At 45.1% G+C, this 22152-nt stretch overlaps 2 pseudogenes; one reads left to right on the top strand and one right to left on the bottom strand.

Annotated features, from left to right (window-relative positions):
• Window positions 1-12460: 12460 nt before the first annotated feature.
• Window positions 12461-13893, top strand: LOC124698213 (annotated as a pseudogene).
• A 3472-nt stretch (window positions 13894-17365) lies between these two features.
• On the bottom strand, window positions 17366-21541 carry LOC124695505 (annotated as a pseudogene).
• Window positions 21542-22152: the final 611 nt, after the last annotated feature.

The raw sequence follows: 22152 nt of genomic DNA, 5'->3' as shown, positions 1-22152 counted from the left end.
TCTATAATATGCTTGACTTGCCACCATTGAAAAATTGTTATTTGGATGTTAATCTTGCTGATAATTCTACAAAGAAACCTTTGGGGAGGATTGATAATGTTCGCATTACGGTTAACAATAACCTTGTCCCCGTTGATTTTGTTGTCTTGGATATTGAATGCAATGCATCTTGTCCCATTATTTTGGGAAGACCTTTTCTTCGAACTGTTAATGCTATTATTGATATGAAGGAAGGGAATATTAAGTATCAATTTCCTCTCAAGAAAGGTATGGAACACTTCCCTAGAAAGAGAATGAAGTTACCTTTTGATTCTATTATTAGAACAAATTATGATGTTGATGCTTCATCTCTCGATAATACTTGATTCACACTTTCTGCGCCTAGCTGAAAGGTGTTAAAGAAAAGCACTTCTTGGGAGTTAACCCATGTATGTTTTTATTACTGTTTTGTTGAGTCTTGGAAGTTGTTACTACTGTAGCAACCTCTCCTTATCTTTATTTTATTGCATTGTTGTGCCAAGTAAAGTCTTTGATAGTAGGGTTGATACTAGATTTGGATTACTGCACAGAAACAGATTTCTTACTGTCACGAAATTGAGCAGCCCCGTCTGTAGGTAACTCAGAAAATTCTGACAATTTACGTGAGTGATCCTCAGATATGTACGCAACTTTCATTCAATTTTAGCTTTTTCATCTGAGCCTGTTAAGTGCCACTAAAAAAATCGTCTTTACGGACTGTTCTGTTTTGACAGATTCTGCCTTTTATTTCACATTGCCTCTTTTGCTATGTTGAATGGATTTGTTTGTTCCATTAACTTTCAGTAGCTTTGTGCAATGTCCAGAAGTGTTAAGAATGATTATGTCACCTCTGAATATGTGAATTTTTGATTATGCACTAACCCTCTAATAAGTTTGTTTCGAGTTTGGTGTGGAGGAAGTTTTCAAGGATCAAGAGAGGAGGATGATACAATATGATCAAGAAGAGTGAAAAGTCTAAGCTTGAGGATGCCCCCGTGGTTCATCCCTGCATATTTCAAGAATACTCAAGCATCTAAGCTTGGAGATGCCCAAGGCATCCCCTTCTTCATCGACAACTTATCATGTCACCTCTAGTGAAACTATATTTTTATACAGTCACATCTTATGTGCTTTACTTGAAGCGTCTGTTTGCTTTTATTTTTGTTTTTGTTTGAATAAACTCAGATCCTAGCATTCTTTGTGTTGGAGAGATACACGCTCCGCTCGTTCATATGAACACTGGTGTTCTTAGCTTTACTTTTAATGTTCATGGCGAAGGTTGAAACTGCTTCGTTCATTGTTATATGGTTGTAAACAGAAAATGCTTCATGTGGTAATTGGTATATTGTCTTGAATAATTTGATACTTGGCAATTATTGTGCTCAAATAGATCATGTTTAAGCTCTTGCATCATGTACTTTGCACCTATTAATGAAGAACTACTATAGAGCTTGTTGAAATTTGGTTTGCATGATTGGTCTCTCTAAGGTCTAGATATTTTCTGGTGAAGTGTTTGAACAACAAGGAAGACAGTGTAGAGTCTTATAATGCTTGCAATATGTCCTTATGTAAATTTTTCTGTACCGGTTCATACTTGTGTTTGCTTCAAACAACCTTGCTAGCCAAAGCCTTGTACTGAGAGGAAATACTTCTCGTGCATCCAAATCCTTGAGCCAAAACCTATGCCATTTGTGTCCACCATACCTACCTACTATGTGGTATTTCTCTGCCATTCCAAAGTAAATTACTTGAGTGCTACCTTTAAAATTTCATTCCTTGTCTTTGCAATACATAGCTCATGGGAAAATAGCCTTAAAAACTATTGTGGTATTGAATATGTTGCTATGTATCTTATTTCTTATAAGTTGCTTGTTGAGCGGTAACCATGTTTCGGGGACGCCATCAACTATTACACCTTTGTTGGATATCATGTGAGTTGCTATGCATGTTCGTCTTGTCTGAAGTAAGGGCGATTTTCATGATCAAATGGTTTGAGTATGCATATTGTTAGAGAAGAACATTGGGCCGCTAACTAAAGCCATGAACCATGGTGGAAGTTTCAGTTTGGACACTAATCCTCAATCTCTTATGAGAATATTATCTGTTGTTGAATGCTTATGCATTAAAAGAGGAGTCCATTATTTGTTTTCTATGTTGTCCCGGTATGGATGTCCATGGTTGAGATTTATTAAAAACGAGAAATCAAATGCGATTTATCTCCTTGGACCTTTGTACAGGCGGCATAGAGGTACCCCTTTGTGACACTTGGTTGAAACATATGTTATGCAATGATAATCCGTGTTAATCCAAGCTAATTAGGACAATGTGCGAGCACTATTGGAATTCTATGCATGAGACTTGCAACTTATAAGATGTATTATGTATAACACATATGAATTACTACTACCGTTGACAAAATTGTTTCTATGTTTTCAAAATAAAAGCTCTAGCACAAAAATAGTAATCCATGCTTCCCTCTGCGAAGGGCCATTCTTCTACTTTATGTTGAGTCAGTTTACCTACTTCTTTCTATCTTAGAAGTAAACACTTGTGTCAACTGTGTGCATTGATTCTTACATACTTGCTTATTTGCATTCATCATATTACTTTGTGTTGACAATTATCCATGAGATATACATGTTGAAGTTGAAAGCAACTGCTGAAACTTATATCTTCCTTTGTGTTGCTTCAAAACTTTCTACTAAGAATTTATTGCTTTATGAGTTAACTCCTATGCAAGTCTTATTGATGCTTGTCTTGAAAGTACTATTCATGAAAAGTCTTTGCTATATGATTCAGCTTGTTTAATCATTGTCTTTACCATTGCTTCGAATCACTTCATTCATCTCATATGCTTTACAATAGTATTGATCAAGATTATGATAGCATGTCACTTCGTAAATTATCCTTGTTATCGTTTACCTACTCGAGGGCGAGTAGGAACTAAGCTTGGGGATGCTTGATACGTCTCAAACGTATCCATAATTTCTTATGTTCCATGCTACTTTTATGACAATACTCACATGTTTTATACATAATTTACATCATTTATATGCATTTTCCGGCACTAACCTATTAACGAGATACCGAAGAGCCAGTTGTTGTTTTCTGCTGTTTTTGGTTTCAGAAATCCTACAAAGGAAATATTCTCGTAATTGGACGAAATCAACGCTCAGGGTCTTATTTTTCCACGGAGCTTCCAGAAGACCGAAGAGCATACGAAGTGCGGCCACGAGGGGTCGTAACCATAGGGCGGCGCGGCCTGCATGGGGCCCGCGCCGGCCTATGGTGTGGGGCCCCTGCGCCGCCTCCAACTCTGCCCTTTCGCCTATAAAATCCCTCCGTCGCAAAAACCCTATTACCGAGAGCCACGATACGGAAATAGTTCCAGAGACGCCGCCGCCACCAATCCCATCTCGGGGGATTCAGGAGATCACCTCCGGCACCCTGCCGGAGAGGGGAATCATCACCGGAGGGCTCTACATCACCATGCCCGCCTCCGGACTGATGCGTGAGTAGTTCATCCTTGGACTATGGGTCCATAGCAGTAGCTAGAAGGTTGTCTTCTCCTTATTGTGCTATCATGTTAGATCTTGTGAGCTGCCTATCATGATCAAGATCATCTATTTGTAATGCTACATATATGTTGTGTTTGTTGGGATCCGATGAATACTGAATACTATGTCAAGTTGATTATCAATCTATCATATATATGTTGTTTATGTTCTTGCATGCTCTCCGTTGCTAGTAGAGGCTCTGGCCAAGTTGATACTTGTGACTCCAAGAGGGAGTATTTATGCTCGATAGTGGGTTCATGCCTCCATTGAATCTGGGACAGTGACATAAAGTTCTAAGGTTGTGGATGTGCTGTTGCCACTAGGGATAAAACATCAATGCTTTATCTAAGGATATTTGTGTTGATTACATTACGCACCATACTTAATGCAATTATCTGTTGTTTGCAACTTAATACTGGAAGGGTGCGGATGCTAACCCGAAGGTGGACTTTTTAGGCATAGATGCATGCTGGATAGCGGTCTATGTACTTTGTCGTAATGCCCTGATTAAATCTCATAGTAATTATCATGATATGTATGCATCTCTATTTGTCAATTGCCCAACTGTAATTTGTTCACCCAACATGTTATTTATCTTATGGGAGAGTGATACGTCTCCGACGTATCGATAATTTCTTATGTTCCATGCCACATTATTGATGATATCTACATGTTTTATACACATTATATGTCGTATTTATGCATTTTCCGGCACTAACCTATTAACAAGATGCCGAAGAGCCGCTGTCGTTTTCTCGCTGTTTTTGGTTTCGTAAATCCTACAAAGGAAATATTCTCGGAATTGGACGAAATCAACGCCCGTGGGCCTATTTTGCCACGAAGCTTCCAGAAGACCGAAAGGGAAACGAAGTGAGGCGACGAGGCGGCGACACGCCAGGGCGGCGTGGCCCACCTCCTGGCCGCGCGGCCCTGTTGTGTGGGCCCCTCGCGTCGCCTCCTGACCTTCCCTTCCGCCTACTTAAATCCTCCGTCGCGAAACCCCCAGTACCGAGAGCCACGATACGGAAAATCTTACTGAGACGCCGCCCCCGCCAATCCCATCTCGGGGGATTCAGGAGATCGCCTCCGGCACCCTGCCGGAGAGGGGAATCATCTCCCGGAGGACTCTTCACCGCCATGGTCGCCTCCGGAGTGATGAGTGAGTAGTTCTCCCCTGGACTATGGGTCCATAGCAGTAGCTAGATGGTCGTCTTCTCCTTATGTGCTTCATTGTTGGATCTTGTGAGCTGCCTAACATGATCAAGATCATCTATCTGTAATGCTATATGTTGTGTTTGTCGGGATCCGATGGATAGAGAATACTATGTTATGGTGATTATCAATCTATTACCTATGTGTTGTTTATGATCTTGCATGCTCTCCGTTATTAGTAGAGGCTCGGCCAAGTTTTTGCTCTTAACTCCAAGAGGGAGTATTTATGCTCGATAGTGGGTTCATGCCTCCATTAAATCTGGGACAAGTGACGTGAAAGTTATAAGGTTGTGGATGTGCTGTTGCCACTAGGGATAAAACATTGATGCTATGTCCAAGGATGTAGTTATTGATTACATTACGCACCATACTTAATGCAATTGTCCGTTGTTTGCAACTTAATACTGGAAGGGGTTCGGATGATAACCTGAAGGTGGACTTTTTAGGCATAGATGCATGCTGGATAGCGGTCTATGTACTTTGTCGTAATGCCCAATTAAATCTCACTATATTTATCATATCATGTATGTGCATTATCATTCCCTCTCTATTTGTCAATTGCCCGACTGTAATTTGTTCACCCAACATGCTATTTATCTTATGGGAGAGACACCTCTAGTGAACTGTGGACCCCGGTCCTATTCTTTTACATCGAATACAATCTACTGCAATACTTGTTTTCTGCAAACAATCATCATCCACACTATACATCTAATCCTTTGTTACAGCAAGCCGGTGAGATTGACAACCTCACTGTTTCGTTGGGGCAAAGTACTTTGGTTGTGTTGTGTAGGTTCCACGTTGGCGCCGGAATCCCTGGTGTTGCGCCGCACTACATCCCGCCACCAACAACCTTCAACGTGCTTCTTGGCTCCTCCTGGTTTGATAAACCTTGGTTTCTTTCTGAGGAAAAACTTGCTACTGTGTGCATCATACCTTCCTCTTGGGGTTCCCAACGAAGTGTGTGTTACACGCCATCAGAGAGACACCACTAGTGAACTGTGGACCCCGGTCCATTCTTTTACATCTGAATACAATCTACTGCAATCTCTGTTCTCTGTTGTTTTCTACAAGCAAACATCATTCTCCACACCATATGTTTAATCCTTTGTTTACAGCAAGCCGGTGAGATTGACAACCTCACTGTTAAGTTGGGGCAAAGTATTTTGATTGTGCTGTGCAGGTTCCACGTTGGCGCCGAAATCCCTGGTGTTGCGCCGCACTACACTCCTTCGCCAAAAACCTTCACGTGGCCTTCATCTCCTACTGGTTCGATAACCTTGGTTTCATACTGAGGGAAAACTTGCTGCTATACGCATCACACCTTCCTCTTGGGGTTCCCAACGGACGTGTGCTTCTCGCGTTATCAAGGGGGGAACCAGTGTCCATGTTTGATTGAGGGTGAGGGCATCGAACTCTTCCTTCATGGCATGGCGCCAATTAGGATCACGAAGAGCAGTGAGGTAGTTAGTTGTAATAGGAGAAGAAACGATAGCTTGTAGGTTGAGTTTGGCAGGTGGACCAGGGAGACGACCGGTGGTGGACTGTGTGCGATGCACGACGGGTGTTGGTGGGCATGGCGGACTGGGAGGTGGTGAAGGTGGGGCGGGGGAAGAATTTCCTGCCGCAGCAGGAGAAGGGGGCGCGACAGGCTGTCGTGGCTCCGCGGCAGGCTGCCGTGAGATGGCGGCAAACGAAACAACTATCGTGGTGGAGCGGTCTGCCGTCAGAGGAGGAGGAGCCGGTGGATCAAAAAGGTCAGGAGAAGTAGATGCAGGAGGTGTCGACGAGACGACAGGGGCATAGGGAAAGGAATGTTCATCAAAGATGACGTGTCAGGAGACAATGATGCGACGAGAGGTTAGATCAAGGCACCGATACCCTTTGTGCCGAGATGGATATCCAAGGAATACACATTTGGTAGATCGAGGAGAGAGTTTATTGGGTGAAGTGGAGGTAATATTTGGGTAGCATAAACAGCCGAAGACACGTAAGGTGTGATAGGGTGGCGTAATGCCTAGAAGACGCTCATATGGTGTGGAGAGGGAGGTAGCTTTTGTTGGTCGAATATTGATGAGAAAGGTCGCGGTATGTAGTGCCTCGGCCCAAAGAGAGGGCGGCATCGAAGCTTGGAATAAAAGAGTGCGGATGACATTGTTGGTGGTGCGAATAGCACGTTCGGCCTTGCCGTTTTGCTGCGAGGTGTGTGGGCAAGAAAATCGGAAGAGTGTGCCTTGTTGGGTGAAAAAGGAGTTAACTTTATTATTGTCAAATTCGCGACCATTATCACATTGAATAGCGAGGATGGGTAGGTTGAATTGGGTGCGAGCATATGCATGAAAGGCGGTGAAGGTTGCATAAACATCAGATTTTTTGCGAAGTGGAAAGGTCCAAAAGTAATGTGTATAATCATCCACAATAATAAGATAATAAGTATAACCAGAAGTACTAGGAATCAGTGATGTCCACAAATCACAATGTATTAATTGAAATGGTTTGATACTGTAGGAATCGGAGGAGTAAAAGGGTAGCCTAATATGACGATCTAATTGGCAAGCATGACATAAAGACGATAGGGGTTTATTGCTAGGAATATGTTGTTGTTGATGAAGATGTTGCATGGTGGGATGGCCGGGGTGTCCAAGGCGACGATGCCAAAGCTCGATGGATGAAGTGGCAAGTAGAGTCTGGGCTTCTGGTGGGCGGCAGATGGAGTAGAGAGGGCTGGAACTATTGCATCGAAGAATCACGGTCTTGGTAAGAAGATCCTTCACGGAGAAACCAAAGGAGTCAAATTCGATGGAGCAAAGATTATCGATAGTAAACTGGCGAACAGAAATAAGATTTTTGATAATGTGTGGAACAATTAGAATATGACGAAGAAAGAAATTTCTAGAATTGAGGGTGAAGGTGTGAGAGCCAGTATGTGTGACAGGGAGAGAAGCACCATTGCCTACTATGATTTTATGTGCTGAAAAGGGGATGGAGGAGGAGAGAATACCGTGATCGGATGCCATATGAGACGAGGCGCCGGAGTCCATGACCCACTCCTGGCCGCCAGGGAGCTGCATGTTCTGGAGAGCTGTAAGAAGAGCCGGATCGATCTGTTGGTATTGCTGCGGCTGGTGCGCGATCATCATGTTGCTGGCGGGCTGCTGGTAGCCTGTGGCGGTGTAGGCCTGGTACGGGGGCACGGCTGGTCGAGGCCCCAAGACGCTGGGGGTCGGGGCGCACCAACGGGGCTGCCATGAGGAGGGCATCGCAGGCTGCTGCTGCTAGAGTTGATGAGCACGCGTAGGGAGACCGGTCCAGGGATTAAACATCCAAGGACTGTTGCTGTCACGGCCACGTCCGCGGCCACCGCCTCGTCCACGGCGGCCTCCGCTGCCACCACCCCGGCCAAGGTTGTTGAAGGTGCCGGGCTGGAATGGCGAAGGAGCGCGCGGATAGGTAGGATCACCACCAGAGCCGTCAGGAGGAGGGGCGCCCCCGGCGTGTGAGTTGCCGCCGTTGGGAAGCACGCTGTTGCCGCTAGCCCAGAGCGCGGTGGATGCCGCATGCTTGGCATCAGTCTTCTTTTGCGCCTCCTCGAGAACCAGGGCGGAGCGCGTCTGCAAGAACGTGGGAAACGGCACCTGGTAGGGAAGGAAGGAGCGGAGGTGGCTGTATTGCTCGTTGAGGCCACGTAGAACCGTGAGGACGAGGGTGTCATCCGAGATCTTCTCACCAACATCACCGAGAGCATCGGCAAGAGACTTTAGCTTGGCGCAGTAATCATGGACACTCATGTCGCCTTGTGGCGTGTTGCAAAATTCCGCGTCGAGGGCAAGGGCGCGGCTTTTCTTGTTGTCGTGGAAGAGGTTGGCGATGGAGTCCCAGATCTGCCGCGCCGTCGAGCCAGGGGATATGACGATGCCGAAGAGCTCGGGTGAGATCGAGCCGTAGATCCAGGAGAGGACAGTGAAGTCATCACGCGCCCAATCGGATGTGGGGGAGGTGTCCGAGGGCGTGGCCTCGGCATTGCCGGTGACGTGGCTGGTGAGACCATAGCGGCCGAGGGCGACGAGGAAGAGCTCGCACCACTTGATGTAGTTGGAGTCCTGCAGATCAAGGGTGATGGCGACGATGGTCTTGACGGAGGAGACATAGGTGGAGGCGTTTTGAGGGGTAGGGTTGTTGTCGACGGCCTTGCCCATCTCGGCAGCACGGCGATCGAGCTCGTCCTTGCGCGCCTGAAGAAGAGATTCGCGCTGCTTCAGCTCGGCTTCGAGCTTGGTGATCTCGTCGGGAGTCATCGCGACGGCGGGATAGGGGGTAGGGTTTCGAAAAATCTAGGGTTTAGAGGGGGGTAGGATCGGCTGGTGCTCTGATACCATGAAAGCCGAATAGAACTTGAGGCTGCGTGATCAAAGTCACGGCCTCCCCCCTCATATATTTATATGCCAAAGAGAGGACAATTACAATACAAATACATATCCGTATACATCTAGGATTCTTGGATTCTACTCCAAGGCGGCGTGGACGCCGTGTCCATCTCCTTCTCTAACATGGAAATCCCGGATAATTGCCGCAACAACACCTGCATTGCAATCAGCATGGAAGGAGGCATCTACGTTAAGTTTAACTTGACGCGGGTCTGGCTTACTCCATTTAACCTCCGAACATTGTCTCTTTTTCTTGTGAACTGCAGACGAATTCGGTGTGAATATAGATATCATGCATTTAAAAGGCGGTGGCACTTCGTCACCATGAGTTCGTTGCCGTCGGATCCACCACAAGTACCAACATGTGACAATGATAAGTTTCTGAAAATTGATATTAGCATATCCTGGGACCATAGTTTCCTCTCTGCGCAACAAATGCTCTAGCACAACCGAGCCAGATCTATCAACTTGAATTGAGTCTTGTATAGTGTCCAAAATTCCCAATCTTGTCCACATATCAATAGCTACTAGAAAGGACTATTTGGTCGGCCCCTCTCCTGTGTCGCCCCCGCGTGGCGGCCGGGAGAAACACTACCGTGCCACCCCCCTCGCCGCCGCCAGGGACGCGGCCAGGCAAAGCCCGGTCGGCATGGGCGCCGGCGAGGACTCCTCGTCCTCTCGTGCGCGGGGGCGGACTGATTATTAAGGTGAGAAGTAACATCATCAGTAGTAGCATCAGAAAACTGCTCTCTCTCATAACAAGGTTTAACAAAGCATGTTTAGTTTTATAAAAAGCCGCTTCAGGAGCAGGTGGAGCAATAGGTGTACAAATAAAATCATTGTTATTTGTGCTAGTAAAGTCACACAACTTAGTGTTCTCACGAGTACTCATTTTAGCAAGATTAAAACAGAGCAACAAAAATAAAAGCTATAATAGATACTAATTTTTGTGTGTTTTTGATATAAAGAAGCAGACAAGACAAAGTAAAATAAACTAAGCAAAACAATAACAAAGTAAAGAGATTGGAGATGTGAGACTCCCCTTGCAGAAATCCTCTTTCTCCCCGGCAACGGCGCCAGAAAATTAGCTTGATGAGTGCAGAGCACACCGTTGAGGAACCCCAAGAGGAAGGTATGATGAGCATATTAGCAAGTTTTACCTCAGTTAGAAACCAAGGTTTAATCGATCAGTAGGAGAAATAAATCACTTCTGAAGGTGTTGCTAGCTGACTTTTGGCAGGACGCACTACCGGCGTTAGCAACAACGTGGAACTTGTTGACAACACAACCAAAATACTTTGCCCCAACTTATAGTGAGGTTGTCAATCTCACCCGTTTTGCTGAAAACAAATGATTAACTGTATAATGTGGAAAGATATGTTTGTTTGCAGTAAAATAAAGAGAACAGTGCTTGCAATAAGTAAGCAGAACAGGTGTTTGCGGTAGATGAATTTATCAGTGTAAAAGAAAGGACCGAGGTCCACAGTTCACTAGAGGTGTCTCTCCATAAAGATAAATAACATGTTGGGTGAACAAATTACAGCTGGGCAATTGACAGAATAAATACCATACATGACAAAATGGTTACTATGAGATTCATTTGGGCATTACAACATGACAAATAGACCGTAATCCAACTGCGTTTATGACTAATAATCCACCTTTCGGTTAGCGTCCGCACCCCTTTCAAATATTAAGTTGCAAGCAACATATTATTGCATTAATCAAAGTGTGTAAAGTAAACAATAGAATATCCTTAGATAAAACATTGTTGTTTTCTCCCTAGTAGCAACATCACATCTACAACCTTAGAAGTTATTGTCACTCTCCCAGATTACTAGATGCATGAACCCACTATAGAGCATAAATACTTCTTCTTGGAGATTATTTCTAAGTTGTTATTAGCGGTCTTATCACCATAATATTCCTACTGCATATAAATGGAGAATTACGGTTGAAAACATGCTAATGCTCCCACCCCATATCTCACCTCCCGAGAGTGGAGAAAATCTTTACTTATGTTGATATTACCTCCATTCCAGAAAACAATGCATATATTTTTAGTCAACAGTCAAAGGATACTAAGTTTTTTGACGGATGATATATACACAAAAAGATATACTCCCTCCGGTTGGATTAAATCAACGCCGGAGGGAGTCAAAACTAGCTTACCGTTTCACAACTGTTGCGTCAATTAAATAAGTCCAGAGGTAGTACTAGTTTTTTTCACACAAAAAAGATATAATAGTTGATAAATACGCTAAGAAAATACAACTTTTAATGAACCTAGTGATATGAATTTTAATTGTAAGTGTTTATGTTTTCATGTCTAAACTTAGTCAAACTTAGAGAATGTTGACTTTTGACTAAACTTATATGTTGTGAATAGTTTGAGCTGAAACTATAGTTTTGGTTTGGTTTTCTAGATAGTTTTCTTTGGATTGGTCTAAATGGGCTGAATTTTAGTTTGGTCTGGTTTCGGCTCTAGCTTTTACTGGATTGGATTGGACTGGACTGGACTAGTTTGAGCTCAAATAATTTGGTCTGAAACCATTTCAAGACTGGACCCAAACTACAGTGCCAAACCAAACTCGTACGTCTCCACAGCCCACAGATGAGACGCGGCCAGAGCTCCAGCGGCGGCACCGCCGCCTTCCCCTCCGTCCTCCTGGTGCATCATCTCCGCCAGCCGCATATCAGCGTCGACCGAACGCCACTGGAACTAGGGATACGGGATGCTGCCAGCGTCCGGAGTTTCCGCCGCGCCGCCGCCCGGAGCTCCTGCTGCGGCGTCGCCGCCGTCCCCTCCTTCCCGCGGAAGGCTTCTCCCTCCCTCATCGACCCCCAAAGGTATCTCTCTCTCCATCTATCCCCTCCACGATCCATCGAACCCCAAAGAATGAACTATGGAATGAACTTTTTGAGGAATTCTTGCTGCGTACTGTACGTCTGTACCTAGTAAATAGAATGTTGCAAGATAGAGCTGATAACCCAGAACGAATTGGTTTCTTAGTGCAAGCAACTAGGCTGCAGAATAATTTAGTAGAGATGCACGCACGGATGCATGCTAGGGAGCTAGTAGCTACTATCTACCACTAACCACTTGGTTTTTGCGAAAAAATGGCTTGTAAATAGTTCATTTTTTATCTATTAGTATATAGTTCAACTTTCTCAAAGATCAATTTTTCTCTATTAATTTCCATAAATGTCCTTTCTATGCAAACAGGCTTGAACCATGTCTGGGAACATGTCTGATGGTTCAGGTATGGGTGACTCAACTGATGAGATTTTGCAAACACCGCATGGTAGGAGGGCTAAAGTTTGGGAGTACTTTGAGCCTGATTTGGTTATAGTGGACAATGTCCTCAAGGCCATATGGAAATTTTGCGCCATGAAGTTAGCATGCAAGTCTGGCACTAGTAGCCTCAGAAATCATGTTGGTGATGCATGCCCAAAAATTGAAGATGAGGTTAGAAACAGTTTTCTTGCAACAATCAAGAAGAAGCCATCTGATGTTGGGTTTGTCTTCGATCCCGTGAAAAGTTGTAAAACTCATGGTCAAGTACTGCATCCACGCCGAGATTCCTTTTAGAAAATTCGAGGATCCTTACTTTGAGCAGTGGATGGAGTCGATGCAGCCAACTTTCAAAGTAGTTGGACGTCACACACTTCTTTTATGAGAAGTATTGTGACAATGTCAATGACGTAGAGAAAAATGTTAAATATATTAAGGACATGATGAAACTGTACTTCGATAAATATGAAGAGCATGCAAAAAGAAGCAGGGAGCAATCATCTGTGTCTCGCCAAGCTGGGCTTTGCCAGGGTTCACGGGTCCTTGGTAAAAGGAAGCTCGATGAGGAGTTCGCTCGGTACAAATCAAGGAGGAGAGCTTATGTGCAACCAAAGTCAGAGCTAGACATTTATTTGGATGAACAATCTGAAAGCTCCAACAAAAATTTTGATATTTTGCTTTGGTGGAAAACAAATGCCGAGAAGTACCCTGTGCTTTCAACCATGGCCCGCGATTTTCTTGCAATACCTCTCAGCACCGTCTCATCTGAATCAGCATTTAGCTGCGGCGGAAAGATACTAGGAGACACAAACATCGCTAAAACCAACATCGCTTGAAGCTTTAGTTTGTGGGAAGGATTGGCTTATAATAATTCCAAACAAAGAAGGTATACTATGATTTAGTACATTCTGTATTTATATACCTAATTTGTGTTGCTTAACATGTACGTTTATGTGCAGGTTGAAGCCTGGTGGTCTAATGGAGTGGTCTGCTGTGAAAAAGGTCTTAAACTGATAAAAAAACATGGTAATGAAATGGTTCCTTTGCTACTTCACAGTCAGTGCATATTTCTATTACTTTATAGAAACATTGCCACTCGTGTTTCTCCTCTACCTTTGTGCTCTGGGTTTAAACATTCACTTTCTAGAATCTTGACTGTGTGCGTTCCTTTACTCAGTAGCAGATTTGGTTTGTTCCTCAACATACTTAATAAACTTTTACTCTGTATTCAAAGTGCTTTTGTCTTTCTGTGCTCTTTGGGGATAATCTAGTGGCAGTTCTAATGTATCTTCCCGTTTTCTTTTATCCCGAACAGGGAACGTAAGGAGGATCGGTGCTTTTAGAAAATTGGAGATGTGTTCAGGTAGGGACATAATCAGGAAGGACAATGGAGCTGCTGCTGGAGGCGTGGTCCTCCTCATTCCTATATGCTTTCAATGTCGAAAGGCCAGGTGCTGCCTACTTAATCTTCTTTATCGAAAAAATGTTGAATCGTGTGTTATATTTGAGATGCACAATAAAGGAAGAACGAAAAGTAAAACACTGCAGGGGACACGAGATTTTAACGTGGAAAACCCTTGCAACACACAAGGGAAAAACCACGGGCGCCAGCCAGCAAAACTTCACTATTTCGGTGGTGTTTACAAACGCCGTGGGTGTACAATGATGCGATGATAACCCTAGCGGCGGCTTACGGGGAATATAAATAGGCGGTGGCAACGATCAGTACCGCGGGGGCTGCCGCCCCCGCACCCCCCGCAGGCGTCCCCGTAGGGCACGACAAATGGGCTAACTTCGACTACGCTTCGGCCCAAGCCTCCGGCGACGGGCCTCGCTCCGCTCGTCGAAGTTAGCCTCCTTTAGTATATGAATTTGGATCACAAAATAACAAACTCCACCTTGAGACAAATTCCTTGTAGCATGAACTTCAACAATCACCTGAATCAACAAAGAAAAACACTTGCTGGCGCCAATAGCCACTTGGGCTAAACAGTTATACCAACCAAGCTTGAGCAAAGCTCAAACTTGGACACAGGGACAGGCTTAGTCATCATATCAGCAGGATTATCATGAGTACTAATCTTGCATACCTTCACTTTACCTTTTGCAACCACATCTCTGATTGCGTGGTACTTAATATCAATGTGCTTTGTCCTATCATGGAACATCTGATCTTTAGTAAGATAAATAGCACTTTGACTGTCATCGAACAACTTAATGCAAGAATTATCTCCACAAAGCTCAAGCATATAACCCTTTCAGCCAAACAGTCTCTTTACTCGCCTCGACAATAGCCATGTACTCAGCCTCGTAGTAGATTGTGCAACAAGCATCCTGCAAAGTAGCCTTCCAGCCTAACAAGACATCCACCAACAAGTAAACACATAACCTCGTGAGGGATCTTCTCTTATCCAAATCGCCAAGCATAATCTGAATCCACATATCCGGCGAGCCCCTCACCAATCCTCGCCAAACCTCAAGCAAGCTTTTGATGTGCCGCGAAGGTACCGAAAATCCACCGAACATGACTTTCCAATGTTCTTTACCAGGATTAGCCATGTATCGACCGACCAAACTCATAGCATATGATAGATCGGAGACGTGAACAAACCATGGCATACATCAAGGAACCAACAAGCACTAGAATAGGGAACTCGAGACATGTACTCAATATCATCTTTAGAGCTAGGACATTGCAAAGCCGACAACTTGAAATGAGAAGCAATAGGAGTAGTAACCGACTTTGCATCATGCATATTAAAACGATGAAGAACTTTCTCAATGTACTTTTCCCGACTAAGAAACAACAAACTAGACTTTCTGTCCCTTTTGATTTCCATGCCTAGTATTTTCTTAGCAGGACCAAGATCCTTCATCTCAAACTCACTACTTAATTGATTCTTTAAAGTAGTGATCTCTTTCATGCTCTTGGCAGCAATCAACATATCATCAACATATAGCAAGCAAATAAATAGGTGATCCATTAACAAACTTGATATACACACAACTATCATACCGAGATCTCTCAAAACCATGTGTAAGCATAAATGAATCAAACCTTTTATACCACTCGTCGTGGCGACCGTTTCGGACCATAAAGGGACCTCTTTAATTTGCAAACAAGATCCTCCTTACAAGGCACAACATAACCTTCAGGTTGGTCCATATATATATCCTCCTCCAACTCACCATGCGAAAAGCAGTCTTTACATCTAGCTGCTCAAGCTCAAGATCATGCATAGCAACAATACCAAAGAAAGCACGAATAGAACTATGCTTCACAACCGGGGAGAATACATCATTATAATCAACACCGGAATTTGACTGAAACCTTTTGCTACTAACCTTGCCTTAAACCGTGGAGGCTCATTAGGAGACAAACCTTCCTTTCTTTTGAATATCCACTTGCAGCGGACAGCCTTCTTTTGTTTAGGCAAGTGCACAACATCCCATGTGCCATTCTTCTCAAGCGATTGCATCTCTTCTTGCATCGCACCTACCCACTTCTCTTTATCAACCGAAGCAATGGCTTCGAGTATATGTAGCTGGTTCAATATCATGCTCCACCTGTTCAAGCACAACTCAAAGCATAAACAACAATATCACATTCTTGAATTAATCGGGTAGGAGGTGTAATATTTCTCTTAGGGCGGTCAGCAGCAATAGACCGTCCTTGTCGCTGAACAAAAGGTGGTGAAGGTGGAACATCATTATCATCATTGTTGGTTTCAGGAAACACATTTTCATTCTCCTTTGCGTGCTCCACCTGCACGCCAATTCTGTGCTGCTCATCATCAGAAACATCAGGAGAATCAATAGCATCAGAAATATCAGTAGACGGACTATCATTAAACATAACCGCCTCATTAAAAACGACATTCCTGCTCAACACAATTTTCTTAGTTTCAGGATTCCATAATCTATATGCCTTAACTCCTGAACCATAACCAAGGAAGATGCACTTAACAGCCCTTGGCTCCAACTTTCCATTATCAACATGAGCGTAAGCAGTGCAACCGAAAACTCTCAAATCTGAATAATCAGCAGGCGAACCAGACCATACCTCAATTGGAGTTTTCTTATCAAGTGGAACAGAAGGTGACCTGTTGATGAGATAACATGCGGTGGAGGCTGCTTCAGCCCAAAAACCTCTATGCATCTTTGCATTAGACAACATGCAGCGAGCCCTCGAGATAACATGCGGTGGAGGCTGCTTCGGCCCAAGCCTCCGGCGACGGGCCTCGCTCCGCTCGTCAGAAGTTAGCCTCCCTTTAGTATATGAATTTGGATCACAAAATAACATCGTGCTCCGTGCTAGAAATGTCAATGTCCTGTTACGACATTAGAAAGGCTGTCGAAATATTTTTGTGTTTTGTAGCAGTGCTAGATTTTATGATGTCCTTTCATGGCATGATAAAGACTGTCAAGTTTGTTTGTGTGTGTGTGTGCAGGTGAATGGAATGAAAAATGTACAGCTACTAGTGTTGTAACATGCAAATCTTGTAGCAGCCAATGATGTTGTACCTGCAGCTGTCTCAGCGATGGAAACAGGCTGCAGCGCGCGCTAGTCAGCTACTGCACAGTGCACATGGGCTTTACACGGTTTGGAACTGGGAGATGGACTGGGTGGAAAACACGTACGTTTGTATGGATTCGGCTCGATAGTATTGTTCCAAACCGACCCGGCCATCCAGGTATGTGAACCCCGTTCTTCAAGCTCTAAAAGGAGGAATGCATGCCCATTTACAGTGGATGAACTAGGTCTTTTCCCATAATGCTTTCCTTGCGCACAGCATCATCAAACGATTTTTTGCCATGTGTACACATAAAAAAGATAACAAAGAACGAAACAGCTAGTACTCATTTTTTTAAAGAATGTGTTCTGAATTTTCAATATTCTTGATACGACAACGCTATGTCACTTAGACTGCCCAAAGTAGATACACCATTACAATTAATGGGGGAAAGCTTTTGATTAGTATAATCTGTTCAGCCTACAGAAGGTAACCAAAACTATCGAGGGTACCTTGCAGATAACATGAACTCATCCTCCAAACTGTATATCCGAGTAACCTCTTGATTGCTTCTTGCTCCTTGGGTTGTTGGCAAATTCCTTTCTATAATATCCTCCTCAGATCTCTTAATCGAAGCAGCATGGACTCCGGGTGCTTGAATGCTCTCAAGCGCCATCTCTACTTGTCTCATTGTGGGCCGATCTTCCCCTGTTAGTGTTATGCATGTTGCAGCTAATGCAGCCACTTCTTCAACTTCTTTGCCCCCTTCCTCGGTAACTTGCAGGTCTAATATGTCTGTCAAACTTCCTTTTGTAAGCAAAGTGGCAAAATGTGCTACCAAGCCTTCATCTTCCGAGGACATGTATGAAAATGGCTTCTTTCTGGTAAGGAGTTCTACAAGAATAACCCCAAAACTATAGACATCGCTCTTTTCTGTAAGCCGCCTTGTGTAATAGTAAGTAGGGTCCAGGTATCCAATAGTTCCTTGCACTTTTGTGGTAATGCCTGATCGGTCAAGTGGAATGTGCCTTGAAGCTCCAAAGTCTGCAACCTTCGATGTTAGAGTATCATCAAGAAGTACATTGGTCGACTTGATATCTCTATGGATTATAGGGACTGACACAGCTGAGTGAAGATAGGCGATAGCTCTGGCCATCTCAATTGCGATCCTCAACCTATCGTGCCATGACAATGATCTTGGTCCTGTGACATGAAGATGGTCGTAAAGTGTTCCATTTGGAATAAACTCGTAGACGAGCAGCGGCACTTCTGTCTCAAGGCAGCATCCAAAAAGCTTCACCACGTTTCTGTGATTTATTTGAGAAAGTATAGCGACTTCGTTTATGAATTCATCAATTTCTCTCTTTACTGCGATGTTTGACCTCTTGATGGCTACAACATGGAGATCGGACAAAATCCCTTTGTACACGGTGCCATGTCCTCCGCCACCAAGCTCACGAGTTTTATCAAAGTTGTTTGTTGCTTTCTCGAGCTCCTCTAATGGTATGATCATCCTTTCAGCAATGTCTGCCCTTTGAGCTACCAGTTGTTGCAACAACTGTCCGCGGTTCTGTTGGAAGAACCGTTCTCTCAACTTCTTAGCCTTACGATGCTTGTGCTTGCGAGCGAGGAGGACTATAAGGATAGCCAGAAGTATAAGCGCCAAACCACTACTAACCCCTATACCAACGCTTAAACCTGAAATCAAATGCAGCAAACTGAATTTACCTGTTATGTTATTAAAGCAAAACTTTACATATGGCTAAGATTTAATGTAGCAATAAGTCGCAAGGAACGGTAATATTACAAATAAGTTATTAAGCATTGTGGAGATTTCATATTTAGTCGGAGTATCGTAAAATTCCAAGCATTATGATGTGGAAAAGGAATAGAATCCTTAAGTTGTACGACTGAAAACAAATGGAAACTAGATCCCAATGCAAGTCCGATCCAAAATAGGTAATTAAATTTATCGTAAATAGCACAACTTATTAACCTCAAACTTTGTAGATCAATATAACTTTTGTACTGCAATGTTTAGATATTTATTTCAAAATTTAGCACACCATAAATGTCTAAAAGAAGTGAGGGTGTAGGTGTGCCCTGTTAGGATTGATCTCCACCGCACCAGAGCCCAACGGCTCTGGCACGACCCCTTGACCTCGTCCGCGCCCTGATCGGGGGCGCCCAACCGTTCGCTGGTTGGTGGGCCCCTGTCGCCTGCACTATATAGAGTGGTGGGGGCCAGTGGCACAGGTTATGAGGTTGCCCTGAGCAGCCACTCGCCCCACCAGACCCACCGATTAGGGTTAGTGCAGTGCCGACGGGAAGCTCCGCCGCCACCACTCCCTCACCGATCCGCCGCCATCACCACGTCAACGTCGACGGGTTCGTTCTTCTCGCAGCAATAAGGTAAACATCACAGCAGTCTTGGTATCTCTCCCTCCCTCTCACAGTACATGAATACAATTTGTTACAGAGATATGGTTACTACCGATTAAGATCTAGGCTAGTTGATCTACGAGATCTATCATGCCCCTGCTTAGAAAAAAACTAGTCTCTTAGTATCTGTTTTAAGAAATAAAAAATATCGACTGAATATTCTTAATGCTTCTTCTGTGCTGCATGTTCTTAATAATTGCATTTGTTCTTGAAGGCCTAGGCCATCAATTTTTATGGATTATCTAGAGAATTTAACTTCAACTTATTTTCCATTCAATGTTTTGAATTCCATTGGCCCAATAATACATAATTAGTAGTACTATAAGCGTTTTATTATTTGTATACATGGCAAAGTAGCAAAAATATAGAAATCCCTATTTCTTTGAAACTGAACTGCTAAAAGGTTTATGAAGTTGAAATTAGGAGTTCCTCTCACAATCAAATAACACCATTTAAGGGAAAGCATCCAGGAAATAATAGTGGTGGAATTCTGTACGGAGAAATGCTTTTTCGAATTTACTCTTGTTTTCCCTATTTGCAGAGGCACACACTTTGTTTCTTGCTAAGATGTTTCTGGACCAACAAAGGATAGCAGCCAATGTGAGATTTCACGAATCAAGCCGCGCATGCCATCCAGCTAGTTGCTAAGATCTAACTAATGAAAGATCAAACGCTACTCAAAGTATTAAACTACTATTAATCTAATATCCGATCAATATAAAATCAAGTAGAATGGGGGTTTGCTCACGTTGGCTGATTGCTAAGATCTAACTATCGAAAGATCAAACATTCAAACTCTACTGATACTAGCACTGATCCTGATCTCTGATCAATAGAAAACGAAGTAGAATGGGGATTTGGTCACCTGTCGAAGAAGAGGAAGCCGGAGGCAGAGGAGATACGGCGCAGCCATTGCGTTGGGTATGGTTCCCCTGGGTGCCTGCCGGGCACCGGCATTGGAACGTTCCAGGCTGGTTGATACACTCCCCGAAGCAGCCGTAGTCTTCTGGTCGCTCACACTCGTTGACATCTGAAGCCAAATTACGCACGCAGCAATTAGCGATTTGCAGGAGCAATGACTGAATCACAAAGACTGAATCTGAATTAACCAACCTTGGCATCCGTCGGCAAGGTACGGGTTTCCGGCGTAGCCCTGTTGGCAGTCGCACACGTAGCCGCTGCGAACGGCCGTGGCGACGTCGCGGCAAGAGCTGTGGCGGCTCTTGCAAGCGCTGCGGCCGGGCGCGGCGTTCCCGGAGCAGGTCGAATTGTCGAGCGGCGTACCGCCTTGCCCGAGAGGTGCTGATCCGACTGCCCAGCCCAGCAGCACGGGCACCGGCGTCTCGTCGAGGTTGACGGGCAGCGACGCGCCTCTGGTGGAGGCGGCCTGCTGCTGGAGCCACCCCTGCTCGGCGATGAGCACAAGGGGTACCCCGGCGGAGTCATGCTCCGGCGGCCGGCTCACGTCGAGCCGCCTGTACTGCACGTCGTAGGAGGCGCGGCCGATGCTGATGGGCATCTGGCAGCACCCCACGCCCGTGCACCGGCCGTCGCTGAAGGACAGCAGGGTACGCCCGGAGGCCGTGCCGGGGCAGAAGGAGGCGCAGCCGCTGATGGTGACGTTCCCGCTCCCACTTTCCCCAGAGGTCAGCTGCGCGAGCACGTCGCAGCACCTGACGATCAGCATCTCGTTGCTGCCGTCCGACAGCGCGTACGGCCCGCCGTCGCCGCCGAGGCCCCGCCACGCGGTGCGGCCGGCGCCGACGACGTCGAGGGAGGTGATGTTGATGCCTCCGATGCGGGCGGCGCGCACGGTGGCGTTTGCGAGGGAGATGTTGAGCACGTGGAAGACGGCGTCGTCGCCGAGGAGCAGGCGCGGCGGGTCGTGTCGCAGGTAAGGTTGAACCCCGGCGAGTGGTAGCAGCCGGCGCCGATGCCGAACGGGTACGGCACGCTGCTCACGTCGCCGCAGCTGGTCGGGCAGTTGGGCAGCCCTGCGCTGCTGGCTGCCACGAGCAAAAGAAACGGCAGGAGTACGGCGGCGAGCGAAATCAGCGGCGCGGCAGCCGGGGATCCCATACCTGTGCCGGTCGACGGCGTGTGCAGGTGTGCTTGCTTGACCTACCGGAGTTTTATCCCGACAAGACAGGGCGTGAGGAACTTCACCACCGCTACCGAGTCCCGAACAATCAACCACTCAATACAGACTACAGCGACAAACCACCTGCGGCCGCCGACCGATATTACTCCGGCCTATAGCTTTTATTCAAAGTTGAGCGTTTTGGGTTGCTGTTTACCCTAGGTTGCATCGTTTCAAAGTTGAACTGTTCTAGGGGCGCCGCCGAATATTTGTTGATGCGTGCGGCGGCAGCTGACCCTGTCACGTTGACCTGAACGAGTACGCATGTAGCGCCTATCCCGCTGGCCCAAGGGAGCTCGAATGCTCGGCTTGAATAATGTCGTCACCGTGCCGATGCAGCAATCATTGTCATGCAAATGTAGTGTTATAGCCCCCGGTAGTAGCAATTAGAGCATCTTTAGCAGATTCTATAAACATGTTAAAATTATAAAATAATCACTAATTTTCAGTTTTCGTTGAAAAATATGCGCAAATCAGACTTCGCAAACACGTTCAACCCACAATCTTTTTTACAGAGCATGGAACAAATCCCCGCCTGACCTATACATGC

The sequence above is a fragment of the Lolium rigidum genome, chromosome 3 (assembly GCF_022539505.1).
Source record: "Lolium rigidum isolate FL_2022 chromosome 3, APGP_CSIRO_Lrig_0.1, whole genome shotgun sequence".
NCBI lineage: Eukaryota > Viridiplantae > Streptophyta > Magnoliopsida > Poales > Poaceae > Lolium > Lolium rigidum.
The sequence above is the reverse complement of the archived record's forward strand: the minus strand, read 5'-3'. Positions and strand labels throughout refer to the sequence as shown.